The following is a 24,269-nucleotide window of genomic DNA, read 5'->3' on the forward strand; positions in this document are numbered from 1 at the left end:
CACTTCACTTCACCACTGAACAAACTGCTCATTTTGTGAGAAGTACCTGGAAGCAAATCTGAGTGTTATTTTAATGTAGCTACAGTAGAAGTACCAAGTGCACCAAAAAGCATAAAAGCTACTCGTGTTACATCAATAACTTGACACACGATACGTGTCATAACCCTTGAAATACACAGTAAACTCAAACAAACTAAGACAGAGACCCTTGTCACTTGTAGAGAGCACCGTCGATCATTGGTAAGAAGATGCAATGGATGCCATCTTTTAAGCAGCACAAATTAAAAGTGATGTTTTAAGGGATATCTTGACACCATCAGGACAAAACAAATTTGTATGAGCCTTGAGTGGAGGGTACCAATAGGATTTCTTACCTCACTAATAACATGGTTGACCTTTAAAACTCAAATCAAGTTCTCAAAATTCAGAGTACAGTGCTTTGATCACAAGGCCACTCCTCCCTAAATAAAAAAAAAATGCTTTGGGCATACAGGGATAAATAAATTTAGACTGTGCTAGAAATACACTACCAAGCTCATCAAGCGAAATTTTATTCCTTGCAACATTGTGAGGGGGAGCGCTGTATCTTGCTAGCTACAGATGTAGAGCTTTCTTCATCATCCCCTTTGGTCAGACATGTTGTAATATTTTAACTGCACTGGTACAGAAGAGAGCAATAGAAGGCTGAAACAACACATGGACATGTAAACCTGCCAGCCCTACCATGGTTGGAAAGCTATACCAAATGAATAACAAAGCTAACAAATCATTTACTTCAGTTTCAGGGTCATCTATACATCGTCGTTGTTGAGGTAAAATTCATTAAGCGCATTTTTGGCAAAAACTCAATAAATGCACTTCATGACTTGGAATTTATTGATATTTCTATTGCAAAATTCACTAAAGACACCTAATCTTAAGAACTTGTCATATCTAAATACCTTCCTTTTTAAATACAGAGTTTTTCCTGTCAAAAAGAACTTTTAATTGACTTTTCCTCAGTACACAAAGAATGTAGTTAATGACTTTTACCTCTACAAGGACGATATATGACTAGATTACCAGCCATATCCGTTTCGGGCACCAGACCAAAAAAAAACAACAACTCCATTTTCCACCACAAATTGCACAACTGCAAACAATTGAAATACATTACTAACATTGGAACATTATTGGGAGAGGAGGCAGATAAAAGTTGGATGGATAAATTGTGATCACTGCCATCCGTAACAATTGTGAATTGTGGTTGAATCCTTTCTAAGCCTCTACATAAATAAGCATGCATGTATCAAACTATTGCACACTGATGGAGCAGGTTATAATTGTAATGTGCTGGGATAGCAGACCATGGAAAATAGACCCAGGGGAATTGAAAGCTAAAATTAAGAATATTTCCAAAAAGAAGCTATTCTTTGGCTGGCACTATGTGGTACAGTAGACAGGAAAAGGGTCCTAATGTAAACTTACTCGATACGTCTTATAGCTGAAACTGCACATTAACCGTTCGGTTGCCTTTAACAGGATGGTTGAATGTAATTTCTGAAGAGGGTAAAGTAGTTGAAGCAGGATAAGTCATTTTTTCTATTTTTATGAATTACACATTATTAAAAAAAAGAAAAAAAAACGAAATGAGTGTGGGATCAGACCATCTGCAGTGAATTAAAGCTAAAACACATTATGTTGTTGGCTGTCTCTCTTACTCTATAATTTTCCCCATCTCCTGTCATCAGCTTAGTATCCAATAGAGACATCTTTTACATTTGTCTGTATACATTTCCAGTTGGCAATATGACCATTATCTGTACTGTAGCTGGTTTTGGATTTCTTTCCTTTCGGATTACAAATACAAAACTCTTCAATCAGTCAATAACATTGGCTATGTTTTATTTAGGTTGGTAGAGTTGAAGACAATACAGTAGGTCTTCTGTTTTTTTTTTTTAATTTAAAGTCTTCATTGATTTATTGGACCAGTGTAAAAGTGGTACTGTATGTTCCAATACAAACCAAGCAGAACATGTGATAGGTGATCTTACCGACTGCAATACAGTGTTCAAGGTCATGAATATTATACATTAAAAGTAGACAGATCGTGTATGCCATTGCCAGAGCTTCTTTATTGACTTGGGCACACAACTAAGGAATCATCTTTTAGCTCAGTAGTCTAATTGGAGTGTTGAGAACGATGCATCAGTTCATTTTGGAATAAAGAACACAACTAAGGCTGGGGCCATGGTACAGCAGATGAACATACTGCCTTAAGGCAGTGTTCGCGTCCATGCGGCGTCCAGGCGGTACCGGGAGGGGGCGCACGTTGTACAAGAAATCAGTTCAAACTGATTTTTGGCGCAATTGGCCCGTCACGTGAGCGGTTCGCCCAATGAGGGCGAACCAGCTCCGTGATGCCCCTCGGCACGCCCCGTCCACCATGGCCAGGTAAGCGCCCGCTCACTGACCAGCCTCCGCACGGGTGAAGGCATCATGGCCCCAGCATAATACTGTAGGTTCTTAGGATTTTTTGACAAGCTGTTTTATGGGTTAGAACAAAGGTTCCACAGGTCTCCAATCAGTCTACTAATACTTGTATTTATGTTGGAATTAGGGTTGCCAGGTGTCTAGTATTGAACCAGACTGTCATGTATTTGGACACTGTCCAGTAAAAAATTAGTGGTAATACTGGACATGTATGTGTCCGGTATTACCTCTCGGGACCGGCTTGGAGGGCTGCGGGATTTCCACGAGCAGGGAGAGAGCAGAGCTGTTGCTAGGGGGCTGGGCAGCTTCCTCCATTTTGACTGACCACATACACTGGCGACACACTTTATTCGAGCTCGGCTAGTCCCACGAATTCGGGTATACCCGGGTGTATTGAGGTTTGTGACTGTTTTCTGCCCGAGTGCATTGAGGTATTTTCCAAGCAGGGATTGAAGCATTTTATTCCCGCTGGCTGCAATACTGCACAGTATATATATATATACTGCATTACAATTCATGAATTTATGCCATCTGGTAGACACGCGAAGCATTGCAGCCTATTAAATCCTAATCATTATCATTTAACAGATCAGCCGCCCGTCAGCCAGGCATGAACCCAGGCTGGGAAGGCAAACGCAACGGGGCTTGTCAGAGGTGAGGAGCAGCGCATTCCAGGTATCTGTCAGGTACATACTGGGTATTTGCTCGAATAAAGTGTGTCGGTGCAGTAACACAGCAGCAACAAATCAGGAGGTGTCAGAAGCCTGGGGGTGGGGCCAAGTAGAGGAGGAAACAGCATGGAGGTGAGAGGTGTGTGTGCGCGTGCGCGCGCCTTGAGCGCATTGCACCTTTCACCATTCTGCCCAATATTTTTGGAGAAGCCACCTGGCAACCCTAGTTGGAATACACCATGCTTCCACAACTGTCCTTGCTGTAAAGATGCTCACACTTGCATCTATAAATCGTACTTCTATCAAGTGGCACTTGAAGAACACCATTTCCCAAAGTCCTTAAAGACAGCAAAAAACAAAAATGGTGCAAACGGTTGTAAACTGTTAATTTTTCAAAGTCTTGTGCAATACCTTTCCTATTTGACCCATTACTACATAAAGACTTGATTTCAATTTAATTTCATCAATGGGATATTTAGTGGGTTCTTGCAGGTTCTACCCATCTCTGACAGTCTGAGATTAAATATTACCATTTCCCTATACTCCTCTGCAAATTTGATTTAAACGTTTCATATAAAATGTCACTAATGTACAATTCAAACAAAATAAATATTACGGTTGTAAAGTTAGATGTTGGCTGACAATTATCAACACATTTTCAGGCTTCAAATACAATGCAATAACTGTGCAGTTGAAAAAAAAAAAACTATTATTTTAAGACACTAAAGGGAGTTGTCCAAGTACTCATACCATAGGAATGCATGCTACCCTATGTACCACATAACATTATAGGGCTACAAAATGCTGCCAAAAGGCAGTTTACAATGCATGGAAGACTCCTTTGATTTATAGTAAGGATTAATTGGGTGACAGCTAATGTTGCAAGGGAAACATCGATTTTTGTGTCTAAACACAATGCAATATATTTTAACTTAATATAACTTATACGATAAGTGCATGATTTAAATTCATATTTCAGAACAGTGTTATCCCTTGTTGAAGAGCATTTCATATTTATAGCAGGTTAACGGTTTAAAAATGGCACAGCCTCTCTATTGCACTGGGACGTGTGCACAACGTAACTACCAAACAATAGACAAATAGCAACTTCAAATTGTAACAAACTGAAGAATGACTGAAGCAACGATGAATGAGGAAACGTAGCATCCAGCACAAAATCAACTTTTCAGCTAAAGATATGAAAGAATGGCCCATCACCAGTGTAACCCTGATTGGAAAATAAAATCTGCAAATCTGCTCATCACCAAAACAGTCCCACGAATGTTGTATCCTCACTACTTCTTGGTTCCCCCTCTTAAACGAGGCAGTGATTTCCACCAACTGGAATTGAAACCGCTCATCTTTTTATCTACAGTAATTCATAACTTTGAGGAAGTTAAAAGCCTGTCATGTTCCCCTGTATCACCCAGACCCTCCTTATTTGCTTGGAGGTTATTGGGGTGAGCTATCATAAGAACAACTATGGAAGTGGGGGGCTGCAATATAAACGGGGAGTCTGTGTTTTGGTGTTTGCACAATCTTCAGACAAAATAACTCAGCGCCTCCAGTTTTGTGACATCACAATAACATCACCATGGCATCTGCAATGGATTTTTTAATGAACAAAAAAGAACTATAATTTATTTTTACGGTGTTCATCACCTACTTTGTATTGCGTTTATTACAATTATTTTCTTATCACAAATCCTTCATTTCCATTGCAGTGCACCTTTCTTCATGACCACTAAATAACAGGTCACAAAGTCACTCAAACCTAGTTATAGTTTTAATGTTTACATAAGCATTTAAGCTGATGGGAGAAAACAGAGAAAGAAAACAAGATAACAAGTGCGTTTTGTAAACGTTTTGGATTATGTAAATTATTATGGTCCATTTTGACAAATGCTGACTGTTTATTTTTCTCTCTCCCTGCTAAGTATCCTTGTTCACGAGGCCCTAAAACAAAAACACCAGCATGTCAAAATTAAACCGACCGCCATGTATTACTCATCCTTACACATTACACAATCTGGTTGATAAAGACTGCATTAATTTAAATATATTTCTTAATGTTTTATTCCAGAGGTGGTAAAGTATCAATGAGTGATTACAGGTCACCTGCAGCTTAACCACTGTACGATCTGAGAATAAGGTGAACAAAGTAGGGTTGGGGACATGCAAACATATTAATACTGTAGGTATTCTACATTTAGTGTAAACTCTACGGTTTAGGGTTGTCGTCACTTTTTTTTTTTACACACCATAAACCGATTGTGTCTGATTCAAAAGATAGAAAACACTAGGGTAGACTACCACTGAATGTAATGTAATGTACTGAATGTTCACTGTATGTATCAAAACACAAACTCTGAAGCCCAGATTGATTGCACCCCTCTATCAGTTCCCCCTCCCGACTGTGCTCAAGAATTTAAATGTATCCCAGTGTCTGAAGATGAGATTTTACACTAAAGCTAAACAACCAATGTGGGCCTGACCAATTGCAATTAAACTGCCTCAGTGCCCCTGTTATTGCCCCAATCAACTATTTAGTTACCTACCCATATCCCCAAGGCCTGAAAAACTTCAAAAAGTCATCCCAATTCACAAAAGTGGTACTTATATTTTCTAAAGTCATGGAAAATGTGTCCATTACAAATTAAGCAACTATTATAAAGGAGTCAAGTTCTCTTAATCAATTTCAATCTGGCATTTGCACGAATCATTTGACAGTTTAAACCTCTTAAAAAAATATGTAATGAAATCCAGTGTGAAATGCAGTTGACTGGTGCAATATTCCGAGATTTTGTTTAGGCTTTCGATACTGTTGACCACGTTATCATGTTAAAGCTGCAGTTCAAGCTGCCATTTAAAAAAATTAAATAAAAAATTATATATATATATAATATATATAATATATATATATATATATATATATATATATATATATATATATATATATAGCTAAACCCCGTTATAGCGCGGTCCTCTGGGCCACCCGATCCGACCGCGCTAGAACCGGGGTCGCGCTAATTTAAAAAAAATGGCTGCCGCGCGTCTGATCGGGAGGGAGTGAGGAGGGAAGGAAGAGGTGGCCGGAAGCCCTACACGTCCCCTAGCAACGGCGAGTCCAGCCGCAACCTTCTCCTTACCTCCCACCACCGGCATCCATTTCCTCCCCCCCAGGCCCCCACACCTACCGGCCCTCCGCGGCATAGCCCACGCGGCCCTCCGAGTCCCAGCCTGCTCCTCACTCACCCCCCCCCTCCTCCCAACACCCCCCCCCTCCTCCTGATGCCAGCTCCGCTCCGATCTCAGCAGCCGACACCAAAGGTAGGGAGGGGGAGTGGGAGGTGTGGTGTAGTGTGCTGTGAGTGATGTGAGAGTGTGCTGTGAGTGCTGAGAGAGCTGTGTGCTGTGATTATCTCTTGCAGTCTTCCTTTTGTACAGGACACACACACACACACACACACACACACACACACCTTTCTATCCTGATCATCCTCTTTCTGGGTTCTCTCTGCCTTGCAAAACTAGGATAATTCAGGTACAACCCCATCCCCCCAGATTTATCTAATAAAAAAGGTGTTTTCTACTAGAATTTTATATTTTCTATAATAAATGTGGTGATATTTTTAGCATCATTTTGGTTGAGACACTAATAAATAAATACTGCTATCTCACATACTGCCATGCTATCCCCCTCTTTTTTCACCAACACCAACCTCACAGCAAGTCTACTTCCATATAATTTGCTCTACTGAGCTACTCCGTGTGCCTCAGATGCCAGCAGCACTCTCATTGGTTAGATAAGGACCTTGTTCATTAAAGTTATATAACCCAGTGCTGTACACGGGCTTACTGAATATGATTGAGCTTTGTGCATCCTAACTTAACCCTGTGGGTGCCCCAAGAAGTACTCACTACGTCATGGGGTGTTGTGGCATTCATGGGGTGCCATTATGTAGTGGCCAAGTTATGCCCACAGAGGGTTCGTTTTCTAGGGGAGATTGCTCCGTGGGAATGCAGAACACCTTCTGCACCCGTTTCTGGGTTATGCAGTCGTGTGACCACGCTTTGCTGGAGGGGGCATCCACGCTGGTGCTGTGGCCCCTCCAGCACCCAACGTGTTAATGCTTTGCCAATATGTTCAGCAGAATTATCCTCTCTTTAAATCAAGAACAGAATCACTCCTTTTAAATAGCACTTGAGCATTACCTGACAATAGCATACCTCACCTTATATAAGGAATGTTCTGGACTCTGGAGGATCAGTACATTTTCTAGGAGTAAAAACGATATAAATCTAATACTACTGCTATTTCCCCCGACACCCCCCCCCTCCTCCTGATGCCATCTCCGCTCCGATCTCAGCAGCCGACACCAAAGGTAGGGAGGGGGAGTGGGAGGTGTGGTGTAGTGTGCTGTGAGTGCTGTGAGTGTGCTGTGAGTGCAGTGTGCTGTGAGAGTGTGCTGTGAGCTGTGAGTGCTGTGAGTGCTGTGAGAGTGTGCTGTGAGTGCTGTGTGCTGTCAGAGCTGAGTGCTGTGAGAGTGTGCTGTGAGTGCTGTGTGCAGTGAGAGTGTGTGCAGTGAGAGTGTGTGCAGTGAGAGTGTGTGCAGTGAGAGTGTGTGCAGTGAGAGTGTGTGCAGTGAGAGTGTGTGCAGTGTGCAGTGAGAGTGTGCTGGGAGTGTGTGCTGGGAGTGTGTGCAGTGTGCTGTGAGCAGTGTGCAGTGAGAGTGTGTGCAGTGAGAGTGTGTGCAGTGTACAGTGTGCAGTGTGTGCAGTGTGTGCAGTGAGTGCTGGGAGTGTGTGCAGTGTGTGCAGTGAGAGTATGTGCAGTGAATGTGTGCGGTGAGTGTGTGCAGTGGTGCAGTGAGAGTGTGTGCAGTGAGAGTGTGTGCAGTGAGAGTGTGTGCAGTGAGAGTGTTGCAGTGTGCGGTGAGTGCTGGGAGTGTGTGCTGGGAGTGTGTGCAGTGTGCAGTGAGCAGTGAGCAGTGTGCTGTGAGCAGTGTGCTGTGAGCAGTGTGCTGTGTGCAGTGTACAGTGAGAGTGTGTGCAGTGTACAGTGAGAGTGTGTGCAGTGTGCAGGGAGAGTGTGTGCAGTGTGCAGTGAGAGTGTGTGCAGTGTGCAGTGAGAGTGTGTGAAGTGTGCAGTGAGAGTGTGTGCAGTGAGTGTGTGCAGTGAGAGTGTGTGCAGTGTGCGGTGAGTGCTGGGAGTGTGTGCTGTGTGCTGTGTGCTGTGAGCAGTGTGCTGTGTGCAGTGTGCTGTGAGCAGTGTGCTGTGAGCAGTGTGCTGTGAATGTGTGCAGTGAGAGTGTGTGCAGTGTACAGTGAGAGTGTGTGCAGTGTGCAGTGAGAGTGTGTGCAGTGTGCAGTGAGAGTGTGTGCAGTGAGTGTGTGCAGTGAGAGTGTGCGCAGTGAGTGTGTGCACAGTGAGTGTGCGCACAGTGAGTGTGCGCAGTGAGAGTGTGCGCAGTGAGAGTGTGCGCAGTGAGAGTATGCGCAGTGAGAGTGTGCGCAGTGAGAGTGTGCGCAGTGAGAGTGTGCGCAGTGAGAGTGTGCGCAGTGAGAGTGTGCGCAGTGAGAGTGTGCGCAGTGAGAGTGTGCGCAATGAGAGTGTGCACAGTGTGGCAGTGTGCAAAAAAAATTATTTATTTTTAAATCGGGAGCCACGTGAAAACCACGTTATAACCGAATTCGCGTTATAACGGGTTGCGCTATAACGGGGTTCAGAGATATAGATATATATATATAGATATATATATATATATATATATATATATCTATATATATATACTGTATACAGTGTTCGACAAATCACCCAAAAATCTACTCGCCCAACCAAAAAATCTACTCGCCACCTAGTCCCGCCCCCAACTCCGCCCCTAGTCCCGCCCCCAACTCCGCCCGCCCGCTTTAAAATAAAATATATAAATAAAATACATTTAATAAATTCCTAGTCAGAACAACATTCATTTTTGACATACAATAAATACATTTATTACATTATACTACAATTAGACGTGTGTGTGTGTGTGTGTGTGTGTGTGTGTGTGTGTGTGTGTGTGTGTGTGTGTGTGTGTGTGTGTGTGTGTGTGTGTGTGTGTGTGTGTGTGTGTGTGTGTGTGTGTCAATGTCGGATCTAGAAATAAAAGCCAGATGTGAATGACTAGTTTCCTGAAATCCTTAACCAGTGTCTGGACGTCGGCGCTTCACAGAGAGAGACAGACAGACAGACACACACACACAGAGCGGCACACCCACACACACACACACACAGAGAGAAAGAGAGACACAGAGAAAGAGAGAGAAAGAGAGACACACGGAGAAAGAGAGAGAAAGAGAGAGAATGAGAGACACACACACTGAGAGAATGAGAGACAAAGAGAGAGTGCGACAGAGAGAGCGAAGAAGAGAGTGCGACAGAGAGGGAGAGGGAGACAGAGACAGAGAGAGGGAGACAGAGACAGAGAGAGGGAGATGGAGAGGGAGATAGAGGAGGGAGAGGGAGACAGAGAGAGAGAGGGAGAGGGTGACAGAGAGAGGGAGAGGGTGACAGAGAGAGGGAGAGGGTGACAGAGAGAGGGAGAGGGTGACAGAGAGAGGGAGAGGGTGACAGAGAGAGGGAGAGGGTGACAGAGAGGGAGAGGGCGACACAGGGAGACGGAGAGGGTGGGTCACACAGGGAGAGGGTGACACGGAGAGGGAGGGTGACAGGGAGGGGGTCAGGGTGACACAGGGAGAGGGTAACACAGGGAGAGGGTGAGAGGGAGAGGGTGACACAGGGAGAGGGAGAGGGTGACACAAGTAGAGGGAGAGGGTGACACAGGGAGAGGGTGACACAGGGAAAGGGAGGGTGACACAGGGAGGGTGACACAGGGACAGGGAGGGTGACACAGGGAGAGGGAGGGTGACACAGGGAGAGGGAGGGTGACACAGGGAGAGGGTGGGTGACACAGGGAGAGGGTGGGTGACACAGGGAGAGGGTGGGTGACACAGGGAGAGGGTGGGTGACACAGGGAGAGGGAGGGTGACAGGGAGAGGGAGGGTGACAGGGAGAGAGGGAGGGTGACACAGGGAGAGGGAGGGTGACACAGGGAGAGGGAGGGTGACACAGGGAGAGGGAGGGTGACACAGGGAGAGGGAGAGAGAGGGAGAGGGTGACAGAGAGGGAGAGGGTGACAGAGAGGGAGAGGGTGACAGAGAGGGAGAGGGTGACAGAAAGAGGGAGAGGGTGACAGAGAGAGGGAGAGGGCGACACAGGGAGAGGGTGACACAGGGAGACGGAGAGGGTGGGTCACACAGGGAGAGGGTGACACGGAGATGGAGGGTGACAGGGAGCGGGACAGGGTGACACAGGGAGAGGGAGAGGGTGACACAGGGAGAGAGAGGGTGACACAGGGAGAGGGAGGGGGTGACACAGGGAGAGGGAGGGGGTGACACAGGGAGAGGGAGAGGGTGACACAGGGAGAGGGTGACACAGGGAGAGGGTGACACAGGGAGAGGGTGACACAGGGAGAGGGTGACACAGGGAGAGGGTGACACAGGGAGAGGGTGACACAGGGAGAGGGTGGGTGAAACAGGGAGAGGGTGGGTGAAACAGGGAGAGGGTGGTGACACAGGGAGAGGGAGGGTGACACAGGGAGAGGGAGGGTGACACAGGGAGAGGGAGGGTGACACAGGGAGAGGGAGGGTGACACAGGGATAGGGAGAGGGTAACACAGGGAGAAGGAGAGGGTGACACAGGGAGAGGGAGAGGGTAGGTGACACAGGGAGAGGGTGGGTGACACAGGGAGAGGGAGGGTGACACAGGGAGAGGGAGGGTGACACAGGGAGAGGAGAGGGTGACACAGGGAGAGGGTGACACAGGGAGAGGGAGAGGGTGACACAGGGAGAGGGAGAGGGTAGGTGACACAGGGATAGGGTGGGTGACACAGGGAGAGGGAGAGGGTGACACAGGGAGAGGGAGGGAGAGGGTGACACAGGGAGAGGGAGAGGGTGACACAGGGAGAGGGAGAGGGTAGGTGACACAGGGAGAGGGTGGGTGACACAGGGAGAGGGTGGGTGACACAGGGAGAGGGAGGGTGACACAGGGAGAGGGTGACACAGGGAGAGGGTGACACAGGGAGAGGGAGAGGGTGACACAGGGAGAGGGTGACACGGGGAGAGGGTGACACAGGGAGAGGGTGACACAGGGAGAGGGTGACACAGGGAGAGGCTGACACAAGGAGAGGCTGACACAAGGAGAGGGTGACACAAGGAGAGGGTGACACAAGGAGAGGGTGACACAAGGAGAGGGAGAGGGTGACACAGGGAGAGGGTGACACAGGGAGAGGGAGAGGGTGACACAGGGAGAGGGAGAGAGAGAGAGGGTGACACACTCACAGACACACAGACACTCACTCTCACTCAGACAGACAGACAAACACACACACACACACACACACACACACACAGTCTGTCACTCACACACACACACAAACACTCACCTGCACGGCAGGAGGGGTCGCACATGGCAGCGGGGGCAGCACATGGTGAAGGATTTCCCCTGCTTAGAGCAGGCTTAGAGCAGGGAGTAGCTCCGGTTAGGGGATTTCCCCTGCTTAGAGCAGGGAGTAGCTCCGGTTAGGGGATTTCCCCTGCTTAGAGCAGGGAGCAGCTCCGGTTAGGGGATTTCCCCTGCTTAGAGCAGGGAGCAGCTCCGGTTAGGGGATTTCCCCTGCTAACATCTGAGCTGGCCATCAGAGCAGGAGAAGAGCAGGGCTGATGGATTGCCCGATGGGAGGGGGGGAGGGGCGAATGGCCCGATACGAGGGGGGGCGGATGGCCCGATGGGAGGGGGGGGCGGATGGCCCGATGGGAGGGGGGGGCGGATGGCCCGATGGGAGGGGGGGAGGATGGCCCGATGGGTGGGAGGGGGGGGGGATGGCCCGATGGGTGGGAGGGGGGGGAGAGGATGGCCCGATGGGTGGGAGGGGGGGGAGGATGGCCCGATGGGTGGGAGGGGGGGGTGACAGATGGCCCGATGGGAGGGAGGGGGGGCGACAGATGGCCCTGCAGGGGCCTGAGGCAGACAGGCGTGGACCCGCCTCCGGCTTTTTTTTTTTTTTTCTCCAGCGCGAGCGCGGGATATTTAAAAAACACATGTGTGCTGCTTGGGCCAATATTTACTCGCCCGGGGGTTAAATCCACCCGCCCGGGCGAGTAAATGTATATAATTGTCGAACACTGTATATATATATCTATATATATATATATATATATATATATATCTATATATATATATATATATATATATATATATCTATATATATATATATCTATATATATATATAGCTATATATAGCTATATATATATATATCTATATCTATATAGCTATATATATATAGCTATATATATATATATATAGCTATATATAGCTATATATATCTATATATATATATATAGATATATATAGATATATATATACACATATACACACAGTATATATATATATATATATATATATATTTATAAATATATATATATATATATATATATATCCCATTCAATATGTGCATCGATACAATCTGCACACTGACAAGAGATTAGATAACCTGCAGATCGACATGTTCTCTTGTAATCAATCGCTTGCTCCGAGCTATTTAATTCAGCATTATGGAAAATGTAGTCCTGGAATATGATTGACTGGGCAGTTACTAAATACAATTGGTGCACTGCTAGAGAGAGGGCGGGGCACAAGAGCCAGAACCTGAAGGGGACTGTCACTTTGGAAATGCTTCCTACATTAGAAACATAAAAAATGTCATTAAAACATTTTTTTTTTAAATTTAAATGCTGCAAGTATTTTCGCATAGTACAGAACTGATTTATTTAAAAAAAAAAAAAAAACACACACATGTAGGATATTGCTTGAACTGCTGCTTTAAACCAGCTTTAATGCTTTGGAATTGAAGCACATGCTCTAAACTAGTTTCCCTCTTATCAGGAAGATCCCAATGTGTCCATCTATCTCCAACTCTAACCACCTAGATATTAACCATGGGGTACTTTAAGGCAAGGGTGCGCAAACATTTCAGTTCGGCGTATCCCCTGTCTGTGCCCCCCCTTGACTGAGCCCCCCCTCCTTACCTGCTCTTGGGCTCCACGCCTCATATGACATCACTATGCCGTGTGACGCGTTGCAATTTGACCCGGCGGCGTCATTTGATGCCTCGTTGTCATGGCAACGCGTCACTGAAGAGCCGGCTGAGAGCAGGTAAGGGAAGTTGCAGAGGCATCGCGCCTCCCTCTGCATTTAATTTACATGCCTGGGGGAAGAGCACTGGGCCTCTGCAACCGCCGCGCCCCCCTATTAAATCCCACGCCCCCCAGCTTTAAGGTTCTGTTCTGGGGCCCTACTATGTCCGGTCTTTAAATACTGTACGACCTGCCCATAGTTTCCAAAACATCTTCTTTGCAGGTATATGCCGCTGCTATTTTAAATGTCTGTACATGTAGTTCCAGCCTCACTGCCTTTAAAAATGTTCTGCAATCTGATTTCTCCAAGGTCAAATGCTGGATCATCCCCAAACAAGCTTATTTTTTTTATTTTATTTTTTTTAAACACAGACAAAGTAGTAACTATAGTATTTGGGACTGAGGCTAAACTTCTAAAGTTTCTAAAGTGACTTGGGCACCAAAAACAGATTGTAAGCTCATCTGAGCAGGGACTGTGTCTGTAAAAAGCCTTATGTGCTGCGCCCCGCACTGTAATTGTGAAGCGATTTGAGTCCCATTGCGAGAAAAACGCTGTATGAAATAAAGTTGTTACTATTATTCCAACAACGTTGCTACTAATTAGTACAGTACCAACTGTATCACTAAAAGTCCAGCCATAGTGACGTTTTCCTTCATTCCTACATTTTAATGCCTTAAGGACAAGCTACACAATTATCTTAGTAGTATTAGCACCCAAACTGTGGGCTACACAGCACTTACTGTATCATGTAATATCTGCCTCCAGAAGCCTGCTTATGGTTACATGGTTCAATAAAGAATCTGATCACTCTTCCTTCTCTTTCCTGGAACAACTTAATCTTATTCTAAACTCGCAACTGGTAACATGGGTTATTGCCAATGTGAGTTTTAATGCAACATTTATAGTGGCTCGTTTCAAACAAATGAAAGCGGTTATCGCAAGCATTAAGAATGCTATAAAATCTCGTTAAAAAGGAAGTACAAGATGTGCTTGCGTTAAGAATAACGGGCACTACATCTTACTTAGTCAGCTTCTTACTTTAACCATGTCTTTAAATATAGTCTGTACCCAAGACCTACTTAAAAACAAAAAGTGTATCCACTAAACGCATGCGTGCTCTAAAGATACAACAAAACAGCACAATTATTCATTCTGATACTGGTCAAATATTTACTTTTGTATGGTTTCAAACAAAACCATCATAATACTGTACAATGTAGACCCACCAATGATGTTAAAATCGTGCATTTGGTAAAACAAAATGGAGATCATATAATCTCATGCATAATCTGGATGACCATTATAAAAGTCTGCTGTATAGCTAAAAGAAGGCTATAAAATTGTAGCCTTCATTCAAATGTATTTGCCCCATGTTATAAAATGTAATCTGAGATTACAGACTAGGGGGTTTATTAAAAGAAACTCTGATGTGGATGATCGCACTGTGATCACCCAAAAACTCCCATTGAAATCAATAAATAAGCCTCTAAATGCAACCAACCATCACAAGATACCACTGATTATTAACACAGCCTCCTCTGTTTCACCATCAGGAGGAGACCCAGTAACAACAGGATAAAGATAAATGTGGCAGAAAATTATAGTCAGTTGATGTCAGCATAATTCATTTTTGGGAGATATAACAGGAATCCACTTTATCTGCTTCACTTAACCAACAAAAAAAAAAAAAGTAATGCCGGAGATCCAAGAAATTGAGAAAAAGAAACAAGATCGCATTTATTGGCTAATATATCTGTTTAGTTCACATAAAGTGTCTCTGACTTAACTACAAAACTGAAGTTTACTATCCACTGGGAATAGTAAAACAAAAAGAGAAACAATCTGTCCAAAAAAAGGGTATGAAAATAAAATAAATTTAGATTTAGAATTAAACACATCTTAATGTTTCTAGGTTTCATTCTTGCGATTTAAAACCCTTCAGTTTCAATGTGCATTTGGAATCAACATAGCACAGAAAACAAATATGTTTGAATACTGTAGCCATGACACCTCCCACAAGTGCATAAAACAAACATCTGTTGTAGAACACGCTTGGCTTTCAATCCGCATTTACGAGGACTGTCGTAGAGTCTTGGTGAGAAAATCTACTTAAAATGAATAAGAATTGTTATATCGTTCCCTCTCCCCAAATTTAGAAACATAAGTCCAACACTTTTCTTTTTCGTTAACTGGAACCCAGTTCGTCTACAGTGTTTAACATATAAAGTAAAAATAAATAAATGAACGCTTGGTTGAGACTGCACTGGCATGTCAAAATCAAGAATTGGGCGTCCTGCCTTTGCCTTGAGAGCTAAATTGATCACAATTCTGTATTTGGAGGTTGTTTCCAGACACCATCGTTTTTTTTTTTCAACTTTAGCAAGCCTTATTTTGCACAGCATATTTACTGCAGTTGCGCTTATACAGTAGTTCATTTTAAATCAAAGTTAGACCTCAAAAAGATATCTGAAAATGTATTTTACTGCCCATCACGATAAAAAAAAAAGTGTTTACTTGGATGAAGATAATGATTAATTTTCGTTTGAACTTGATAGTCGTTGTTCTAAACACATAAGTAGGTCATACATTTTGAACCACACAACTGGGTTATGTGGAATAACATCTAAACATACATATCTGTAAGGACAAAAACAAAACAGGTTTCAAAAACTAAAATATATTTTCTATATGTAAAAGTGCTCTGGATGAAAAGTAATGGCAACTATTAAAGCCTCACAAAAGAAAGTTTATAACATACATTTGGATACATTGACTAACTCAATGACTAACTCATTGAAGGAGCAATCCAAGCAGGTCGTTAATTTTTTTTTACATAGGATTGAAGCAGGGGGTCTCCGGAGCTGAACCTCATTTCATCTCCGGGGATCCCCTGCTTCAAGGAGATACTTGCCGTCGAACTGGGTGCCAGTATCTCCTGTATGTTTATAGCTCCCGCGTCACGTGTGCCATTAGGAAACCGCACCGTATAACTTCATAGCTTTCTATTGACGCGCAGGGCGCGGGAGCTTTGAAAAGCAGCTGTTACTGTACATAAACCCCAGCTAGCGAGCCAGAAAGGCTACCGGCTACCCCTACGAATGTCTGCATCTCTGGAAGTAAGGGCGCCCGGGAGCTGAACCCCATTAATTTCAGCTCTGGGGACCCCCTGCTTTAAACCTATGTGTATATAAAAAATTTAAAAAAAACAGGGGGCAAGAAAATGACAAGCTTGGATTGCTGCTTTAATGCCAAACAGCTGAAACATAGTCAGCAAAATCATTCCGTCTTACTTCAGCCTCTCCTCATCACTTACATATATTAGGGTTACCATCAGACATTCTGAATTGTTCCCCTTCAGTCAGCTGCTTTAACTGTCCTTCTCATTTTTTCCCTATTTTTCTCTCTGGGTGTTTTCTCATGGAAAAATAAACAACTTCATTAACCCTTTGATTGCCCCAGGACGTAGTCACTACTACATGGGGACTGACCCCATAATATAGTGAATATGTCGTCCTCAAAGGATCAGTTTTTTCCAGGCTCCATCGCGTCCGTCATTCTCCAGCTGTCTCACATTTTAATGTAGGTTGTTACTTTTACATACGCCTAGAACTTATTTAATTGGTATCTGTTCACGCAATGTCTTGTGTATACAGTAATGTATAACCCTATTCACCTAATGTACCCATGGTAAAACATTTTAGAGATAAATACATTCTCATGGCGTGCAGGACGCGATCTGCCCAGTGAGGAAGAGACATACTTTTCCTCTTCCCAGATAGTGACTGCTATTGAAAGTGGTCACGTGCCCGTACTGTGGCACTCAGGCACCATGACCCCGCCGGCACTCAACAGGTAAGGTCATGGGACCTCCTGCAAATGACAGACAAAAAGGCAGAAATTCATAATTATGGACTACACGACTAACTGCAACATTGCACAAACGGATGTGTAATCTGCGCATGACTAGAGATGTGTGAATCCTGAGTTAACAAAGGGAATATTATGTATTGGTTAACATGGACATATACCTTATCTATACACCTTAAAGTAAAGTATTCAAATGCATTTTTTTTTTATAATACAAAAATATTTTTGAAGTCATCTTTGTAAGAAACAAGAAAATGGATTCACTACCAGAGAGGTCAGGTACATATTGATGAACCACGGATTACTGGCCCACCTGGAAGAAAATGCGATATATAATATTAGCCGATCTGTGTTTCACCAATGAGCGATGTGAAGCATCTTTTGCGGACTTGTTGAAGACATTAATTACATCAAGTCATTAGCTCCGTTTTCTTTACTGTACCATCTACAGCGAAGGGCAGTTGTCATGTTATTTTGTCATTAAAAACTTTCGCCAGGAGTTAAATCGGCAACACAACTTGCAATACTTGCTCTACCGCTAATGGAAACAGATAACAAGCATGTACAACATTGCCTTATAAATACTAATGGAAATGGAAACAGATCCTAAAACAGGAAAAACTCAACCACTAATGATCTATAAAAGCCACTGAAGCCTTCACATAAGGGGAGATTCACAAAACTCAGATAAGGGATATACCACGTTAACTTCCAGTCAAGACAAACAAAGGATCTCTCGCATCAGCGTATACAATGTAAATAATGATATGAATAGTACAGTGCAATAAGGACAGAATAACAGTATACACAAAGAAAAGACGTCCGTCCCCAGTGAATGCACTCAGTACGGTGATGGGTTAATTTTAAATTAAAACCATTTTATATGAAATATATTAAAAAATAAGTTAAATTGGTTGAATAAATCCATGGCCAATTGATACATGCACAGACAGAGATATAAAGGATGGATAAGTAATATATAGATTATATTATTACTTATCCATCCTTTAGTAAAAGGCTTCATCAATCGCCAAACTACTTTTGTAGTATATTTAGTCACTTGTGGTTGCGGCATAAAATATGTGGGCCGCACCACTAGACCATTATCTACTCGTTTTTTGGAACATAGGGGGGATATTTTGCATGGTGTTACAAATCATTATTTATCCAAGCATTTCCTCCTATGCAATAACAAAAGTACGATTGCCTTAAAAGTTATGGGTCTGGGACATATATCCCCATCTTTATTAGCAGGGGATAGGAATCAGGTGCTTTCTCGTAGGGAGACCTTCTGGATCTTCAAACTTAATTGTTTGGTTCCAGAGAGTCTAAACGAACATTTGGACATTAGCACTATAGCCTAGTTTCCATTTTTTCTGCTATAGGTTTATGTTTTTTTTATGAAGTATGCCTCGTGGTTGGCTGGTCCAATATTGTTTGCTTATGTCTGCACATATGAATGCATGCACTGTGTGTATCCATCTTTGTATATAATACTAAAAATGCATTAGTTTCTTTATCATTCTCATTTCCATTCTTATTAATTAAGTAATAATACCCGAAGAACAGGGCATTACTGGCCAATAATGCCCTGGCTGGAAGAGTTGAAGGCCCGAGGCGAAGCCGAGGGACTTTAACCCAGCCAGGGCATTATTGGCCAGTAATGCCCTGTTCTGAGGGATTATTACTATTACAGGCGGTCCTCGGTTATCCGACGCAATGCGTTACTCAAAATGGATAGCGAAGCGTCGTAAAGCGAAACCCGTTTTCCCATAGGAACACTGTTTAAATTAAACGTTCCATTCCTGAAGGCATTTTTAATGCTAAAATACACAGAAAATGTTACTCAAGCAATAAGATATGCAGCACACACATAGATTATGATGGAAACATTATATTTACTGATTCCAGAACTGTAAAATAAAACTATAAAAATAAAACTATGCTGTATTCTGTACAGAAATGTACATAAGCAAAAAAAAACCACATCAGTTATTGGAGGAAGATGATTGGGGGGGGTCTTCAACAGACAACGGACTTTTTGGAGGTGATGTAGGAGGAGTTGAAGGTTTCGGCCTCTTGAAGAACCTCTTCATTGAAGTCTGGACAGATCCTTTCCTTTTCTGCGTGTAGATCTCTCTATAGCAGCTGATTTGGTTAGACACCCCACGACTGACTGTTGAACTCCGTTCAATGTTAGGGTCATTGTCCTCAAATATGGCCAGTGCGCTATCAATGTGCTTGAATGCCGCAGCCAACATTTTGCTTGACAATGATTTACGTGGCTGTGGCTGTGCCCCATCAGCAGATTGGTGGGCCTCCTCTTCAGCAATTTTTTGCTCTTCTAATTGCATGAGGTCTTCATTGCTCAACTCGTTAGAATGTGAGGCGAGCAACTCCTCAATATCCTCGGTTTCCACCTCCAAGTTGAGATCTCTGGCCATTTGCACAACAGTTTCTGTAACTTCTGCAACAGTCTCTGTAAGGCCTTGGACATCAGACACAAAATCCGGGCACAAATTACGCCAAACTCCATTTAAATTGGATTGTTTCACCTCATTCCATGCCTCTCCGATGTTTCTCACTGCATGGAGAATGTTGTAACCCTTCCAAAATTCTTTTAAGGTTGGACCACCTTCCACATCGGTTGCTCTGATGGCCTGGGCAAATGTTCGCCTAAGATAGTAGGCCTTGAAGGAAGCGTTAACCCCCTGGTCCATCGGCTGTATCAGTGAGGTGGTGTTGGGGGGCATGAACACCACCATGACGTTTGGATGATGGTCATCCAGGTACACAGGATGGCCAGGAGCATTGTCCAGGAGCAGCAATGCTTTGAAATCGAGGTTCTGGTTCATGCAATATAATTGCACAGCCGGAATAAATTGATGCTGGAACCAGTCCTCAAAAAGTCTCCCTGTTACCCATGCCTTACGGTTGGACTTCCAAATCACTGGAAGTGTGCTCTTTGCATAACCCTTGAATGCCCTAGGGTTTTCTGCATGATAAACAAGCAAAGGTTTTAGCTTGAAATCACCTGCAGCATTTGATCCAAGCAGAAGAGTCAGCCTGTCCTTTGCAACTTTAAACCCGGGCATAGCTTTTTCCTATTTGCAATGTAGCTTCTACTGGGCATTTTCTTCCAGTAGAGCCCAGTCTCATCAACATTGAACACTTGACGTGCGCAATAGCCACCGTCCTCTATAATTTTGGCCAATGTAACAGGGAAGGTTTTAGCTGCCTCCTCATCCGCACTAGCAGCTTCCCCGGTCACTTTAATGTTATGCAAGTTTGCCCTCTCTTTAAACCGCATAAACCAGCCCTTACTTGCAGTGAACCTTTCCTCAGTGGTCCCTTCTCCATGCTGGTGCTTAATGTCCTCATATAGACTCAAAGCCTTGGCCTGAATTAAGGCTAAACTAATGGGCACATGACGCTGGGATTGATCTTCCAGCCATATGATGAGGAGTTTTTCTACCTCAGCAATATGCCCAACACGTTGCCTTATTGTTGTACCTTGCATAGGTGCTGAGCCCTTGATCTGTTCCAAGATTCTTGCCTTGTCTTTGATTATTGTCACAATAGTTGTGCGAGGTATATCCAAGGCACGTCCAATTTCTCTGTTCGTCTCTCCTTTCTCAGAGCGCTTTATTATGTTTTGCTTGGTCTCCAAAGTTATAGATTTTCTATTCCTTTTTGGAGTAACAGCACTTTGCTTTTTGCTTTGATCAGCCATGGTTTAGGGCCTAAAATACACCACCAAACCTTCACACAGACTGTTCAGAATGATTTCCCTAGCCTGCAGCCGTCTGGTTGTTCATTTGTAGCAATTTTTTAAAGCGTCGTAAGAGTGTCGGATAAGCCGTTCGGGCGTCGTAAAACGGGCCATAGGGATGCATTGACAAGCGTCGGATAAGCCGTTCGTCGTAAAACGAAACGTCGTAAAACGAGGACCGCCTGTATAGGCTAAATGTAGACTTTTTTCATAAATAATAGACACTTTTGTATAGTTAAATAGATTTTTTTATTAACATAAAATGGTAAATACATGAAACCACCTCTACTGTATATACGCTTACACTGCAGCTATCTATATCCACACACTGCAGCCCCCTCTGTGTACACACACACACACACAGCAGCTGAACACACACAAACTGTTGCTACACACACACACACACACACACACAACAGCACACCACACACAACACAGCACCTCTACACACACAAGCACACCAAATACACACACAAAACAACACCTCCTACACTCACAAGCACACCACATACACACACACTGGAGCTCTAGACACACAACACAGCACCTCCTCTACACTCACAACACAGCACCTCTACACACACAACACAGCAGCTCTACATACACAACACAGCAGCTCTACACACACATGCTACACCCATAAACACTGCTTCTGACACTGACACACACACACACACACACACACACACACACACACTGGAGCTCCATACACACACAAACTGCTGCTACACATACAACAACAACACACACAATAAAAAATGCAGCCACTTACTAAACTTTGCACTCTCCCCCCCACACCTCTACACACAACACAGCACAAAACAGCACCTCTACACACACCCCACACACACACTCCACTGCACCTCTATACACAACACAGCACCTCTACACACACAACACTGCACCTCTACACACAACACAGTACCTCTACACACAACACAGTACCTCTACACACACACAACACTGCACCTCTATACACAGCACCTCTACACACACACACACACACACACACACACACAAACTGCTGCTACACACGTTACACCCATTAACACTGCTGCTGACACACACACACACACACTGGAGCTCTATACACACACAGCACTTCTACACAGATATACAACACAACAGTACACACACACACACACAAACTGCAGCCACAAAGAAACGGCAGACAGCCACTTACTTCTTTGCAGACACCATCTCTCTCCCCCCTCCCCCCCCCCAAATCAACTGAATCTGCTCAGAAAATCTGTCAGCTCGGGAGGGGGAGGAGTCAACCCGGGGCTGATACGTCCTGACCAATCCCCTGCCCTGTCTCAGAGCTTTTACTTCAAGCAAACCAATCCAATCCCCTGCCCCAGCTGTTCTGAAAGCTGATTGGCTGGAAATAAACCCATTGAAAACTGCAAGCTGCTAAATTCCGGGCATTACTTTTCTGATTGTTTAAAATTCCAGGCATTATCCAATCAGAGAGCAGGGTTTTCAATAATGTCCTGAATTTTACTGCTTTAGCCTATAATGATTAAAATATTTATTAAACATTTTTTTTTAATTTAAATAATTTAGTATTGGTTTTTTTTTCTCATTCATTTAAAAAAAATTTAAGTATATATTTCATTTATATACATTTATATACATGTTTGTATATATGTCCTATACTGGTTGTATTGCACACCAGTATGAGATTATATGATTGTATTTTGTTTTCCATACTCATTCTATTGGTTGGATATCTTTACCAATCAGGTTTTATTGCACCACTATAAAAGGTCAATAGCTGCTACACTTTAGACACACCCCTGATGAAGTCAGTACCACTTCCGACAAAACACGTAGGGTCTATGTCCTTATTTTAAATACCCATCAGCTGCACTAAGGACTTCCATTCTACAAGCTGTTAGAGACAGGAGAGTTTGCTGAGGGATCAGAGTGTGGTGGGTCATCCACGAGCAGACAGAGTTAAAGTGAGATGACCATTTGCTTTTTGGACTGAGGCCAAAGTAACCAGCGATCTCTTCAAGAGGGTGTGCGGGGTCCATGCGTAGTTATAAAAGTACACCGACGGACCGGAGATCAGCTGTGTGGCTAGATCTCCCTTCCCCCCTCCCCGCCAACGGGGATCCCGTTTGATGTGAAGTAATCACGCTAACATCCGGATCGGCACTATTTGTAGTCTCCAGGAAGGAGGCTTAGCTGACGGATTTTACGGTTACTACCTATGTCTGCGAGTGGGATTCAGAAAAAAAACCTAGCCTCAATACATAACACTGGATTTAACCTCACTGTCTCCGTTTTTCTTGTTGTATTTGGACTACCACTGATACATATACTGTATGGGCACTCTCCCTTGATACAATGTATCCCTCCACAATTATGAGGTTACAATTGATGTATTGCAGCTTAGTGATGGTTCTCTTATTTGTTTTTTTTAAACATTGCTGTTTCACATATAAACAAATGTATATGTTGTTACATCTGTCTCGTTGTTTATCAACTATGGGGCATTGTTTGTCTATTTTAATAAATTTGTTTATATTATATATTACTATTGGATCATTGTGTACGTTTTTTTTTATATGTGTGTTTGTGTGTGTGTGTATATATATATATATATATATATATATATATATATATATATATTCACACACACACACATACTGTATATAAACATACACACACACACACACACACACATATACATACTGTATATAAACATACACACACACACACACACACACACACACACGTCATACGTGTCTTAGTAAACATCATAGGCAATACATTTTACTTGGAAAGATGTCACATTTGTCTTCAGAAGTTAACACTATCATTTGTTTCATGCATAACTACTTAAAAAAAATAAAACTGAAATCATTCTATAGCAGTGCTGTACTAAAATAAACTAATCATTTATTTTTTAACTGTACCAACAATGTCCGAACTGCAATATGCAAAGCTCTGCTTGATAAAGTTGTTGCAAATGAGCAGGCACGTTCCACTGCTGTTAAGAATGAGAGGTCTTATGTCTTTCCTATTTTCTTATGTCTCAGCAGCGGTTGAATACAAAGAGTTGTCTGTCGTAATAGGTCCACATTTCTATCGAGGTTATCTTCAAATCTAATGTAGCCTATCCATATAGGGGACAAGCACATCTTTCTCTAGTCCACATACTGTAAGCATTACCCAGCCTCGTTGCCACTCACCTTATATATAAAAAATACCAAACCCAAACTGCTTCATAGAACTCAC

General features: G+C 43.4%; 1 protein-coding gene across 2 annotated transcripts in view; it reads right to left on the reverse strand.

Annotated features, from left to right (window-relative positions):
* Positions 1-24,269, reverse strand: part of ARL15 (ARF like GTPase 15) — a 392,363-nt gene that overhangs the window by 201,321 nt on the left and 166,773 nt on the right. The window lies entirely within an intron of this gene.

The sequence above is a fragment of the Ascaphus truei genome, chromosome 1 (assembly GCF_040206685.1).
Source record: "Ascaphus truei isolate aAscTru1 chromosome 1, aAscTru1.hap1, whole genome shotgun sequence".
Classification (NCBI taxonomy): Eukaryota; Metazoa; Chordata; class Amphibia; order Anura; family Ascaphidae; genus Ascaphus; species Ascaphus truei.